We start from the raw sequence: 7,319 nt of genomic DNA, 5'->3' as shown, positions 1-7,319 counted from the left end.
TTCTAGTAATTGCTCTTAGCTGTTGGTATTTTTCGGGGATCCTTTCTCAACTTTATGAGTTTCATTTTTTTTTTTCATGCTACACACTTTCCTTAATCAATTTCACCCACTTCCGTGGTTTAATGACCATTTCTGTGCCCCTGGTCTACAAAATAAATACCTTCAGGCTGAATCCTCTCCCCTTCCAGATTTATTTACCCAACTGCCTACTTAATATCTAGACCAAGTTTAATACATTCTAAATTGAACCCTCATCTGTAATGCCCACCAAGTCTTCTTCTGATCTCCCCTGTCCTGCATTCTGTCTTTTCCACCATTGGTACGATCACCTAGACCAGAAATCTGGAGCCTGCCTAAACTCCTTTTATTTCTCTTCTCCATCCAAATGGTCATATGTCCTAAATATTTTTAAAGTTATTCTCCTCCTCTGTTTCTGTTGATATTGTCCTGGTTTTGAGCATCGTCTTTCCTTTGTATTATTGAAATAATCCATCTCTTGATATCCCTGCCCTCAGTCTCTCCCCATTCAATTGTTTCTTCATAAAGCCACCAGGGTCATCTTCTAAAATGCCCCAGTCAGGGTTCGGATCAGGGAAACTGAAACTGCATGAAGCATTTTGAGCAGGGATAGATTTAATGCTGCCAAATCATGCTTATAAAATATTGGGAACATTGTAGGACTGTAGGTCAGAGAAGGTTGTTGATGGCTCTGAAGCCAGTAGGCCTACAATGTGGTAGTGAACTTTCTCAGGGAAGAGGAAGCAGCTATTGTTGCCCTGGTTAAGAACTTCAGAATACCGTTCAGAATGGTAACGTTCATAACTGTCTATAACACCACAGTGGGTACTTCACATACAGCAGGACGCTAATAACAACGTAATGTTTGTGGAAGCTCAAACATTTGCCTACCACTATTGGAGGAGTAATGGTGGCCTTTGATTTCCTTCTACCTTCTGAAAGCCTATCAGGGTGCTGAACTGGTGGACTTTAAACTGGAATACTGCTGACAAGAGATCTGGGAAATGTTTCCCCAGATTTCCAACTCCTATGGTACAGGAGAGAGCATAGAAGTTGGAATAGCTTTGAGGACCACAGGTAATCCAGTATACTTTCCATCACTGGTAGGCTAAAATCTTAACTGCTCAACCGTGACAAACCACATCCTTCATGAACCAGTGTCTTCCTACTTCTCTACTTGTCTCTCTCCACTCTCATTTCTTCCTCAGTGCCGCTGTTATTCAGTTACTAACTTGCAGTTCCATGACTGAACTTTACAGTTTCATGCCTTAATACGTTTGCATATGCTGTTTCCCAGGTCTGGAAGTCTTCCTACGCCCACCCCCCCCCCCCACAGTGGCCTTCTTGACAAACTTCTATTCACTCCTAAGACCCCAATGCAAAGATTTCCCCTTCTGTGAAGTGTTTTTGAACACTTCTGTGAAGCCCTCAGTAGGGCTGACCCTGTCTTGTACCAGCACGGTGCTTTGAACTCACTTCTTTATTTTGTGGCTACAATATGGATTTGTGTCTCTGCCTCCCCTGCTACACTTTGAACTCCTTAATTGTTTCTTTTTTCTCTTTATCCCCCAGTGCCTGCCTGGTGTTTGGCTTATAATAGGTGCTCAATTCACATGGAACAACTGAGTAGGTAAAAGCTTCTCTAAGGCACTGTGCCTTAAGGTCATAGCATTAGCGAAATTGCCTACAAGAGATATGAGGAACCAGACCCCTTGTAATAGAGATACCACTTGCTAAATTCTACCCTATGGAAAATGGTTATGTAGGTAGATTGCAGCTGTGTTCCAATTCACAGCCTGTATTCCTTGTCATATCTAAGTGATTATTTGGCAGCTGCCTGCATTTCTACATCCCAAATATCTTTTCAAATGGATTCTGAACTTGGAAATGGTGTTGGACCTTGGTTGGATACAATTCAGCTTAAAAAATACACATACTCATCTAGAATGCCTTCTTGCTTTGTTAGACTGTGAGCTTTTGAAGAAGGAAATGATTATGGGGTTGGGGATGGGAAAAGGGAAAGCTGGCCATCTTTCTGAACAGAGAATGAGGAGGAGTGGATTGGTTTCCTAGGAGATAGGCTTTTCTTTATTTGAAGTTTTTCTACAGAACGATTTCTGTACTGGTGTCTTCTCCTTAGTCATAGGAGCTCACCATCAGAGATGCATCTCAGAATTGCTTTCAATCAGCAGCTGCCAAAGGTGAGCTTAACGTTCTTGGTCCTTACTTTCTCTACAGGAGACTAATAAAGGCAACTAATAATACTAATTACAATGGACCCTTATTGATTTAATCACCAGGACAGGAACCTTTAACACTAAATCCCCTGGTAGATCATAAGCTCATCCCCTCCCCCCCATATAACTTCTGAAACAGTTGTCCCACATACTGCCTTCTGAGCCACTTTCTCCCACCAGGTTTTCTCAGATTCTCTGAAAAGAAGGCAGTACAATAAATAATCTCTTCGTCCAACGACTTTAATATCAGTAGCATTTCCCTTCCAAGAAATCTCTTGGCTTCAAAGGAATCAAAAGTAACATCTTATCAAAAAGAGATTGTGATTCTACCCTGTGTACCTGGGATTAGACAGAGCCAAATTCCTTTGTACGCAGCTTTTATTTGTTAGCTAGATGGAGGTAACCGAGACGGTCTTAGGTAAAAGCATGCAGAAGCTAGAAGTTACCCTAACTCCTATTTTAGCATTTTCCCTACCTCCAGTGATGACTGCTCTTCCCCAAGGTCAAAGAAGGACTCTATGGACACCACTAAGGTACTGCACTGCAGGAAACATGTTTCTAAGTGTTTGTTTAGCTCATATATCTCTTCTCTGAGGACTATCACCCTCAGTTGGGGCCCCCTACTCACCTGTGTTCTGTAAGTGCCTGAGCTTCTGGCATGTGCTGATTCAATCAAGGTAGATTTCAGACTCTAGCTGAGCTAGGTAATTCTCCCTCCCAGTGAATTTGAGTCCAAGAAATGCTGGTTTCTCGCTGAGCTGGCTCTGTGAATTGAGGGGATGTCAAGTCAAGAGTTGTACAGTAGCCATGCAGGAGGTTGGGAGAGAGAGAGAGACAGAAAGAGAGAGAGAGAGAGAGAGAGAGAGAGAGGGAGGGAGGGAGAGACTGAAGAGAGGTGGGAACATTTAGTGCAGCTTATACAAATCCCTCAGTGAATGTAGTTTGTTGTTATTGTTACTGGTATTTTATTTCTGAGTCGCACTGAAAACTGTGAAGATAGACAGGGCCCTTGAAGGGAAAAGGATTGTGGTTAGTACAAGTGTTGCCAAACTCTTCCTCTTCCTTTATTTTTTGGACCTTGGAAATAAATCATAACTTGACGGCTTCCACCTTAGGAAAAGCTTAGCTTGAGCAGGGTGGTGTCTGGACCTCTGCATAGAAAAATTTGTAAGGATGCTGCTTCTTTAGTTATCCTCTGAGCCCTGACCTTCTTAACCTGGAAAGCATGTAATCTGCCTGTAGGGCCCACTGAGGTTTGACTGGAGGTATTTATATCTCAACACTTGCCATGGAAATTAATATCTCCTGCAAACGTTGCCGGATTTCTGCAGTTTTCCCAGCCAAGAGGAACCATGAACTTTCTTCCTGGGCTTTCCAAACCTTCCCCTCCCCTTATCCTCTCTGCTTACTTCAGGTGGTTATTGCCTCCTTTGCTTCCTCTGGTCTCCCAGTAGATCAAGACTGTAGCAATTTTAGTTATTTTTGTTCTTCACTGTGAAAGCTGTGTCAGATCTAGAGCCACTAGAAGAATATTTATCAAGGACGACTCAGCACAATATATGCACCCGGAGGCTACCTTAATATAGGTGCCCTGAGGCTTCTGCCGGGTGTGGCTTCAGGATGAGGATCCCATTCTGCAAGAGTACAGGCCTTCTTGTCTAACTGCGGCCCTGTCTTTTTACTCCATGCTGTTCCCCTCTGCCTCCAGACTGCCATCCTGAGTCCATATTGAGCAATCCCTTTGGCTGCCTTGGCCTAGCATCCAACTTCCTTCCTGTCCTTCTTACTTTCTCCTGTCTTCTCTCTTCCCTCTTCTTTGATGCATGGTGATCAGGGAGAGCTGTCTATCCACAGTTCGCCTCATGAGGGGAGCAGTATAGTTGCCCTGATCAGCAGCATCTCAAGGGTGGGACAGAGAGTAGTAGAACTTGACAGTATGACCAGGGGCGCCAAAGACCTCAACTGTGGATTGTATTAGGTAGGGAAAGAACACTGAGACAGAACAACATGTGGCAATAGTTTTGGAGCCAGGATTCTGATCCTTTTTTTATTTAAAAAAAAAATTTTTTTTTTCAACGTTTATTTATTTTGGGGACAGAGAGAGACAGAGCATGAACGGGGGAGGGGCAGAGAGAGAGAGAGACACAGAATCGGAAACAGGCTCCAGGCTCTGAGCCATCAGCCCAGAGCCTGACGCGGGGCTCAAACTCACGGACCGCGAGATCGTGACCTGGCTGAAGTCGGCCGCTCAACCGACTGCACCACCCAGGCGCCCCAGGATTCTGATCTTTTAATGATGCTGGGGATGGACATTTACAAAGAATTCAAGAACGCCAAGAATATTGGCGTAATTTGTGAATACCGTAGAACAAACAGTGTGAAAATTATGCTAATTTTAGTGATTTATGAGAATGACTTACCCTTTATAACTAATTACTGCATGTACTATAACTATTATACACATCATTAATAGGTGTCAGATAGATTTTAAGTTTTATTTGATCACAGTGCTAAATCCCTCACATGCATGCTCAGTCTTCTTAGATGACATTGGCTTTTGTTCACAACTTCCAATAATTAGGAGAAGCACTTATTGGAGACTGAATTAGGACAGATCATGTGGCTACGGTAAAACCATTGTTTATTTAACAATAAGTATTCAAAATATGATATGGGTTGCTATATTTGAAAATGATGTGGGTACAATTACTATATATTTTCCCAGATTTCGTTGGAGAGGTCGGGCGGGCTTGACATCCATTCCATTCCTCTACAGCTACACTGTCCACTAGCCACATGTGGCTATTTAAATTAAATTAATTAAATCAATTTCTCTGGTATACTAGTCACATTTCAAGAGGTCAGTAGCCATATGTAGCTTGTAGCTAGCTACTACACCGCACATATAGAACATTTCCATCAGTCTAGAAAGTTCTGTTGGTCAGTGCTGCCAAAGTCTTGACAGTGTGAAAGTTAGTCTATCTAACTTTGGTGGTCTATCACCCATGGAATGACTAAGTCAGGTTGCTCTGAATTTTCTGCATAGAGGCGGGGATCAGGGAACCTCAGGGCCCCCGCTCTGGGGGAAATGAGTGAGTGTAGCAGTGACTGGAAGGAACAGATTCTCCCTTGGGAAAGCTGTAGCGGCATGTCAGGGAGCTCAGGCAGGAAGTGGGGAGGAGATAGCACAGGCAGTGTGGATCCCATCACTGCTCACTGTTGCCTTGTACAGTGGGTTACAGAGAAGTCACATCCACATTAGCTCACTTTATTGGTTCTATAGCGTTTGGAGTACTGTTCAATAAAAAACTTGCAGAGTGAATGAATGACATGACAGACAGCAGATTGTAATCATTTCAGCAACTCTCATGCATAGAGTTTACGTACCTCTGTAATGCCTTCCTTCATTTAGCCCTTATATCCATTAAAATTTTTTTAATGTTTTTTTTTTAATTTTATTTTTGAGAGAGAGAGAGAGAGAGAGAGAGACAGAGCATGAATGGGGGAGGGGAAGAGAGAGAGGGAGACACAGAATCCAAAGCAGGCTCCAGGCTCTGCAGCACAGAGCCTGACATGGGGCTCAAACCCACGAACTGCGAGATTGTGACCTGAGCCGAAGTCGGCTGCTTAACCAACTGAGCCACCCAGGCATCCTCCTGGTCCTTCTATCCATTTAAAGTGAGAAAGAAACATGTTATCGTTCTTTTGCTGATGAGAAAAAGTTGGGGCTCAGGATCACCCAGCTAGCAAGTAGCAGAATTGTGACTCAAATTTGGGGCTTAGGCATGTTCCATGCCATTGTCTGGCCTCTTAGTGCCTTTTTAATAAGAGTATTTCCAACAGTAGACTGCTGATGTGGTAGGATTCAAGGACGTCTTTGACACTTAGGGTTTCCCAGGGACCAGTTGATTCAACTTTGATAGGATTTTTAGGTTGTTGGCATGATGCTTGGTTTTTATTGTTCACATTTGCCTGAATTCGTGCTTTCAGGCTTTCATAGACAGGCTGCCTGGCATTCTGAAGCAGTGGCTTTTACACTGTCTCCCACCAATTCCAATATTTCACGGAGGGGCTGCAGAGGCTGCTATGGGGGTGGGGCTCAGTGGGGAGGCCTTGGGTTTGGGCTCTGGGCTGTTCAGGACTGATATGCTTTCAACTATTTTTATATATTTGACATTCCAGAAAAAAAAATTCACTTGAAAAAAAGGTTCTTTTGCTAACGGTTAGAAAAAGAATCACTGTTCTAAAGGATTTTTGTGGCAGCTTGCTTCCTGTGACAAGAAAGTGGGGCAAGCTGAACTCTCTGCCCAGGCATCATCCAGGAACCGGATTCATCTGTAGACCAACCAACACTTTCTTTCTACTTACAAACACGCCCTAGAACTTCAGAGTCCCCTACATCCTACGGAGCCAGCCCTCAGGTAGGAGGGGGGACCAAGGGACGCTGTGTGGGGACTGGAGGGCCTGTCGTTTTTTGACAAAGCTGCCCTATTGTCTTCTTCTGCCACTTTGCTCTCATTCTCTTCTCAGGCAGGAGCCCTCTTCACTGCCCGAGCCCACAGCATCTGCGAAATCCTCCCTCTCTGACTTGACACATGGTCCTAAGGGCTTGTTGGCCTGAGTCCGAAGCAGCTGCCAGATTGCTTCGACTCAGACACCACCAATCTGGGCCCCATCTTGTCTGCTGGATTCCGTTGTTGCTCGCCTATCTGCAAAGCGAGGAACTTTCAAGAAGGTCAGAGAATTCCCTGACGGCACCTTTTGGATTCCTTGCTCCTCTCTTGGATGTGAATATGCTAAAATTGATTGCATAAGCCTGGATTTTTACATTATAATTCTGTCCCTGCCTAACGTTTATGCTGTAATTAATCTGAAAGCTCTTAATTTTTCATTGATAGATTTGAATAAGCATGCTGCTGTTGTCAGTACAAAAAGGGAAAATGAGGTGTGTCATGTGGGAACTAGAAAATAAGGTTAACTTGTGACAGGAAAACTAAAAAAAAAAAAAAAAAAAATCCAACATAGTGAATGAGATCAGTCATTTTTAAAATCTATACACCTTGA

The 7,319-nt window shown here is 43.5% G+C and overlaps 1 long non-coding RNA gene across 2 annotated transcripts; it reads left to right on the top strand.

The window, feature by feature from the left end:
• The first annotated feature begins 871 nt into the window (after positions 1-871).
• LOC123590224 lies at positions 872-7,106 on the top strand. 2 transcript variants are annotated; one of them, XR_006708678.1, is made up of 2 exons: positions 872-1,095; positions 6,786-7,106. It is a non-coding gene; the product is annotated as an uncharacterized LOC123590224 (long non-coding RNA). The 2 variants fall into 2 exon arrangements; XR_006708679.1 differs by lacking the exon at positions 872-1,095 and adding an exon at positions 5,824-5,933.
• Positions 7,107-7,319: the final 213 nt, after the last annotated feature.

The sequence above is a fragment of the Leopardus geoffroyi genome, chromosome B4 (assembly GCF_018350155.1).
Source record: "Leopardus geoffroyi isolate Oge1 chromosome B4, O.geoffroyi_Oge1_pat1.0, whole genome shotgun sequence".
NCBI classification, from domain to species: domain Eukaryota; kingdom Metazoa; phylum Chordata; class Mammalia; order Carnivora; family Felidae; genus Leopardus; species Leopardus geoffroyi.
The sequence above is the reverse complement of the archived record's forward strand: the minus strand, read 5'-3'. Positions and strand labels throughout refer to the sequence as shown.